The sequence below is a fragment of the Rhinoraja longicauda genome, unplaced genomic scaffold, assembly GCF_053455715.1.
Source record: "Rhinoraja longicauda isolate Sanriku21f unplaced genomic scaffold, sRhiLon1.1 Scf000985, whole genome shotgun sequence".
Classification (NCBI taxonomy): domain Eukaryota; kingdom Metazoa; phylum Chordata; class Chondrichthyes; order Rajiformes; family Arhynchobatidae; genus Rhinoraja; species Rhinoraja longicauda.
In genome coordinates this window covers 2,501-10,000 of record NW_027602201.1, presented here as the reverse complement: position 1 = coordinate 10,000, position 7,500 = coordinate 2,501, and positions in this window count along the sequence as shown.

The following is a 7,500-nucleotide window of genomic DNA, read 5'->3' as shown; positions in this document are numbered from 1 at the left end:
TTCCCTGACATTTTTGCACCTCACCACACAATCTTTTCTAAGTGTCTCTGAAAATCGTGTTCCCGAAAATCTCCGGGCACGCCACCTCCATCTTCGCGCAAAACAAACCGTTTTGAGGTCGGCGGGAGTCGGCCCGGTCGTCCGTCCGGTCGTGTCGCACTGACGCCCGCCGCGGGGCCGCAAACTGCGGGGTCATAGAGACTTCCGGTGGTAAGTCGTTAACCGTGATCGGGACCGCCCGGACAAGAAATGCCATTTTCTGGCCGGCGGGAGACGGGCCGATAGGCCTGGCGGGAAAGGCGCGCCGCGGCCCCGCTGAAGGCCGCACATCGGACCTCCTCGACTTCCGCCGTCAAATCGTTAACCTGCGGCGGGCAAAAAAGAAGCGACGCCAGCTTTCGGACTTAGTGCAATTCTCGAATGTCGCGGCTGACTTGGCGGTACGAGCGTTCGGAAGTCCCGCCGGAATTGCGACGCTTCGAACGGTCGAGGCGGCCAATCTCGACCTCAGCGGCGGCACTGGCGCGATACACGTTTCTGCCGCCAGGGGGGGGGGGGGGGGTGGGGGGGGGGCAAGCCAGCCGGCCGGGGGCGCCCGGCGCCGATCCGGCGCTTACTCGACACGCTCGAGCATCCGAACCCGTCTTATCTACGGGACCGCCGTTGCCACTTGAACACCTTTCGCCGAGAGTATCCGGGCACCCCACCTACCCGCCGGAATCACGAACCACGAGGTAGAAGTCAGGAACCAACAGGAGAAGTCGTGAACTAAATGGCGAATTCATGAACCAAACGGAGAGAAGTCATGAACCGAGCGGTTTAGGGTCAGGGTGAGGGTTGTTAGGGTGAGGCCGTTAGGGTGAGGCCGTTGCTTCGAGCGGGAAGATGGGCAGCCCCGCCCCCCCCCCCCCCCCCCCCCCCGTTGGGTGGAAGGAAACCTCTGCTGCGGGCCCGGCAACCATCCCGAACGGACCCGCTGGGTCCAAATGTCTGCCGAGGGCGGTCCTGCTGCGGTCGCGGGTTCGTTGGAAACCTCTCCTGCTGCTGGCATGGCCACCCTCCCCCCCCCCCGCCCGACTGACGACCCTGCGGGCCCGGCGACCCGGTGTCCCGTTGCCGCGCGGGGAGTGATCCTCGGGGCCGTGCCGGGCGGGCCCAGCGACACGAAGAGAGTGGGGGGGGGGGTCGGAGGGAGTGGCACTGGGGAGAGAGGGGTGGGGGAGAGAGTGCCCCCCCCCCCCCATTAGGGGCGAGTTTATGCAGTCATCAGAGTTTATACCTAACCTCATGATGCTTTATTAGCCGGATAGGCTGTCTGACCTCGCCCCCAGTCCCTACTCCTTCCACTGGATTCTTCTTATACCCTCTTTTTCTTCGTGCCCCCCCCCCCCCCCCCCCCCCCCCCCACGCAGGGAGGGTTCCAAGAGGGAGGAGGGAGGGAGGGAGTCCCGGGGCCGTGAGAGAGAGAGAGCCTCATTAGCTGCTAGGTTCACCTCATTAGCTGCTAGCTAACGCGTCAGACCTTTTACATTCTTTAGAGGATTGAAACCTCAGGGCCTTTAACCCCCGTTCACCGTTTACACTCAACGATCCTTCCGAACAAAACCCTTACACATCTGTCCGTCCAACTGACCCCCGAGATACCTAACACGCAGATTAACACGTCAGCGGTGATCGGCGTGTCATAGAGGAGTCACAAAGACGGGCAAAATAGAGTGGTTGAATAAAAAATACTCACTCAATTGGCCGTGATTTAACGTAGCACACAATGATGCAAAGCCCATGCAAAGTCCAGTGGCCCAAGCAAACAAATAAGATAGATCTGGCTCGGCGTTCCTCATCTCCACATCGTCACCCAGCACGCCGACGCCCAATAACAATTCCCCCGCAAATTGTGCACCTCGAGCGGCAGTACTTTAAACGGCGCCGTCTTCGGCGTGGACGGCATGAACCAAGTCGGCAAGCATCGTCACCCAGCACACAGACGTCCACTAACAATTCCTCCCCCCTGCAAATTGCGCGCCGCGAACGGCAGTACTTTCAAGTATGCCGCCTTCGGCGGGGACATCGTGAACCAAATCGGCAGGCAGGCGTCGTCAGCCGGTCGACCGACCCCCAGTTGCATTGCCCCAACGGCCATTGTGCACTTCGAACAGAACAGTGCTTTTAAAATATTCCGCCTGCCGCGTGTACATCATGAAACAAATGGAAAGGACGAACCGGGCGTGCAACCGATGCACGGAGAGTGACAGGTCGTCAAGCAAGTCCGTGGCAATCCGTCGGCCGACTCGGCCGCGGCCAGCAGAGGCGTTTTGGCCCGGGCGCGCCGAACTTTGCGCGCCCTCGGTATGCGTAACACTAGCACATGCCTTCAAAACTCACTACAAAATAACCCCAAAGTATGCCGCCTTCCCCGTGGGCCTTGTTACCAATATCTTGCCCTGCTTCCTGATGCCCTTATGGGGTCGGCTCTGTTCTTGCAGAACCCTCAGGTGGTGCAGAGTCTGGGCCATTTTATCAATATCTTGCCCTGATTCCTGATGCCCTTATGGGGTCGGCTCTGTTCTTGCAGAACCCTGAGGTGGTGCAGAGTCTGCGCCTTGTTATCAATATCTTGCCCTGCTTCCTGAAACCCTTATGGGGTTGGTTCTGTTACAAAACCCTCAGGTGGTGCAGAGTCTGGGCCACTTTATAAATAACTCTGCCTGCATTAGGGTCAGGGTTAGGGTTAGGGTTAGGGTTAGGGTTAGGGTTAGGGTTAGGGTTAGGGTTAGGGTTAGGGTTAGGGTTAGGGTTAGGGTTAGGGTTAGGGTTAGGGTTAGGGTTAGGGTTAGGGGTAGGGGTAGGGGTAGGGGTAGCGGTAGGGGTAGGGGTAGGGGTAGGGGTAGTTTGAACTACTGCCGCTCCAGGCGCGCACTGTGCGTGGGTAATTTTCAGTGGGCGTCGGTGTGCTGGGTGACGATGCCGCCCAGACTCTGCACCACCTGAGGGATCTGCAAGAACAGAGCCGAACCCGCAAGGGTATCGGGAAGCAGGGCAAGATATTGATAACAAGGCCCAGACTCTGCACCACCCGAGGGTTCTGCAAGAACAGAGCCGACCCCATAAGGGTATCAGGAAGCAGGGTGAGATAGTGACACCATTTGTAAAACCGGCAAATCCCACCCAGGAAACATTGCAAAAATTGGCCTCTAATGCTGGAACGTGGGTAAAGCCAAACAAACACGACACGTTTTAAAAGAACGTTACTAAAACAGCCTGGGATATGCCCATGACAAAGGATAGGCCGAACCTCACCAGAAAAAAAGAGAGGGAGACCACGGCAGAGCTGAGGGATAAACATGAGATGGTGATAAAACCAGCAGACGAGGGGAGCAGTAGGGTTACAAATTAATGTCAATATGGGGCCTGCTCCCACTGGGTAATAGACAAAAACATAGAACAGGGTGACAGGAGAGACTGGATAGCACAGAGGATAACCCGTGAGCGAAATAATGGGGTGTATGCAGTTCAATGTAAGGAGTGTACCTTACGGTACATAGGGGAAACAGGTAAAACAGCCTCAGCGGTGATCGACGTGTCAAAGAGGAGTCACAAAGACGGGCAAAATAAAGTGGTTGATTATAGACAATAGACAATAGACAATAGGTGCAGGAGTCGGCCATTCAGCCCTTCGAGCCAGCACCGCCATTCAATGCGATCATGGCTGATCACTCTCAATCAGTACCCCGTTCCTGCCTTCTCCCCATACCCCCTCACTCCGTTATCCTTAAGAGCTCTATCCAGCTCTCTCTTGAAAGCATCCAACGAACTGGCCTCCACTGCCTTCTGAGGCAGAGAATTCCACACCTTCACCACTCTCTGACTGAAAAGGTTCTTCCTCATCTCCGTTCTAAATGGCCTACCCCTTATTCTTAAACGGTGGCCCCTTGTTCTGGACTCCCCCAACATTGGGAACATGTTTCCTGCCTCTAATGTGTCCAATCCCCTAATTATCGTATATGTTTCAATAAGATCCCCCCTCATTCTTCTAAATACCAGTGTATACAAGCCCAATCGCTCCAGCCTTTCAACATACGACCGTCCCGCCATTCCGGGAATTAACCTAGTGAACCTACGCTGCACGCCCTCCATAGCAAGAATATCCTTCCTCAAATTTGGAGACCAAAACTGCACACAGTACTCCAGGTGCGGTCTCACCAGGGCCCGCTACAACTGTAGAAGGACCTCTTTGCTCCTATACTCAACTCCTCTGGTTACGAAGGCCAACATTCCATTGGCTTTCTTCACTGCCTGCTGTACCTGCATGCTTCCTTTCATTGACTGATGCACTAGGACATCCAGATCTCGTTGAACTCCCCCTCCTCCTAACTTGACACCATTCAGACAATAATCTGCCTTTCTACTCTTACTTCCAAAGTGAATAACCTCGCACTTATCTACATTAAACTGCATCTGCCATGTATCCGCCCACTCACACAACCTGTCCAAGTCATCCTGCAGCCTTATTGCATCTTCCTCACAATTCACACTACCCTCCAGCTTAGTATCATCTGCAAATTTGCTAATGGTACTTTTAATCCCTCCGTCTAAGTCATTAATGCATATCGTAAATAGCTGGGGTCCCAGCACCGAACCTTGCGGTACCCCACTGGTCACTGCCTGCCATTCCGAGAGGGACCCATTTATACCCACTCTTTGCTTTCCGTCTGTCAACCAATTTTCTATCCATGTCAGTACCCTACCCCCAATACCACGTGCCCTAATTTTGCCCACTAATCTCCTATGTGGGAGCTTGTCGAAGGCTTTCTGAAAGTCGAGGTACACCACGTCCACTGACTCTCCCCTGTCAATTTTCCTAGTTACATCCTCAAAACATTCCAGTAGATTTGTCAAGCATGATTTCCCCTTCGTAAATCCATGCTGACTCGCAATGATCCTGTTACTGCTATCCAAATGCTCAGCAATTTCGTCTTTTCTAATTGACTCCAGCATCTTCCCCACCACTGATGTCAGACTAACTGGTCTATAATTACCCGTTTTCTCTCTCCCTCCCTTCTTAAAAAGTGGGATAACATTTGCTATCCTCCAATCCACAGGAACTGATCCTGAATCTATATAGAACATTGAAAAATGATCTCCAATGCTTCCACTATTTCTAGAGCCACCTCCTTAGGTACCCTGGGATGCAGACCATCAGGCCCTGGGGATTTATCAGCCTTCAGTCCCATCAGTCTACCCAAAACCATTTCCTGCCTAATGTGGATTTCCTTCAGTTCCTCCATCACCCTAGGTTCTCCGGCCCCTAGAACATTTGGGAGATTGTGTGTATCTTCCTCAGTGAAGACAGACCCAAAGTAACGGTTTAACTCGTCTGCCATTTCTTTGTTCCCCATAATAAATTCCCCCGTTTCTGTCTTCAAGGGACCCACATTTGCCTTGACTATTTTTTTCCTCTTCACGTACCTAAAAAAACTTTTGCTATCCTCCTTTATATTATTGGCTAGTTTACCCTCGCACCTCATCTTTTCTCCCCGCATTGCCTCTTTAGTTAACTTTTGTTGCTCTTTAAAAGAGTCCCAATCCTCTGTCTTCCCACTCTTCTTTGCTATGTTATACCTCCTCTCCTTAATTTTTATGCTGTCCCTGACTTCCCTTGTCAGCCACAGGTGTCTCTTACTCCCCTTAGAGTCTTTCCACCTCTTTGGAATAAATTGATCCTGCAACCTCTGCATTATTCCCTGGAATACCTGCCATTGCTGTTCTACCGTCTTCCCTGCTAGGGCCTCCTTCCAGTCAATTTTGGCCAGCTCCCGCCTCATGCCTCTGTAATCCCCTTTGCTATACTGTAATACAGACACTTCCGATTTTCCCTTCTACCTTTCCATTTGCAGAGTAAAACTTATCGTGTTGTGATCACTGCCTCCTAACGGCTCTTTTACCTCTAGTCCCCTTATCAGATCAGGATCATTAAAAACACTCACTCTATTGGCCGTGATTTAACCTAGCACACAGTGTTGCAAAGCCCACGCAAAGTCCAGTGGGCCAAGCAAACAAATAAGATAGATCTGGCTCGGCGTTCCACATCTCCACATCGTCACCCAGCACGCCGACGCCCATTAACAATTCCCCCGCAAATTGTGCACCTCGAGCGGCAGTACTTTAAACGGCGCCGTCTTCGGCGTGGACGGCATGAACCAAGTCGGCAAGCATCGTCACCTAGCACACAGACGTGCACTAACAATTCCTCCCCCCGCAAATTGCGCGCCGCGAACGGCGGTACTTTCAAGTATGCCGCCTTCGGCGGGGACATCGTGAACCAAATCGGCAGGCAGGCGTCGTCAGCCGGTCGACCGACCCCCAGCTGCATTTCCCCAACGGACATTGTGCACTTCGTACAGAACAGTGCTTTTAAAATATTCCGCCTGCCGCGTGGACATCATGAACCAAATGAGCAGGCAGGCATCATATCATATCATATCATACACATACAGCCGGAAACAGGCCTTTTCGGCCCTCCAAGTCCGTGCCGCCCAGCGATCCCCGTACATTAACATTATCCTATACCCACTAGGGACAGTCAGCCCCCAGCACAACGACGCCCCCGCTAACAATTCCCCACGCACATGGTGCGCTCGAGCTGCAGCACTTTAAAGTACGCCGCCTTCGGCGGGGACATCGTGAACCAAAGGAGCAGGCAGCCATGGTCACCGCCAGCACAACGACGGCGCCGCTAACAATTCCCCGCGCACCTTGTGCGCTCGAGCTGCAGTACTTTAAAGTACGCCGCCTTCGGCGGGGACATCGTGAACCAAAGGAGCAGGCAGCCATGGTCACCGCCAGCACAACCACGGCGCCGCTAACAATTCCACGCGCACCTTGTGCGCTCGAGCTGCAGTACTTTAAAGTACGCCGCCTTCGGCGGGGACATCGTGAACCAAAGGAGCAGGCAGCCATGGTCACCGCCAGCACAAGCACGGCGCCGCTAACAATTCCCCGCGCACCTTGTGCGCTCGAGCTGCAGTACTTTAAAGTACGCCGCCTTCGGCGGGGACATCGTGAACCAAAGGAGCAGGCAGCCATGGTCACCGCCAGCACAACCACGGCGCCGCTAACAATTCCACGCGCACCTTGTGCGCTCGAGCTGCAGTACTTTAAAGTACGCCGCCTTCGGCGGGGACATCGTGAACCAAAGGAGCAGGCAGCCATGGTCACCGCCAGCACAAGCACGGCGCCGCTAACAATTCCCCGCGCACCTTGTGCGCTCGAGCTGCAGTACTTTAAAGTACGCCGCCTTCGGCGGGGACATCGTGAACCAAAGGAGCAGGCAGCCATGGTCACCGCCAGCACAACCACGGCGCCGCTAACAATTCCCCGCGCACCTTGTGCGCTCGAGCTGCAGTACTTTAAAGTACGCCGCCTTCGGCGGGGACATCGTGAACCAAAGGAGCAGGCAGCCATGGTCACCGCCAGCACAAGCACGGCGCCGCTAACAATTCC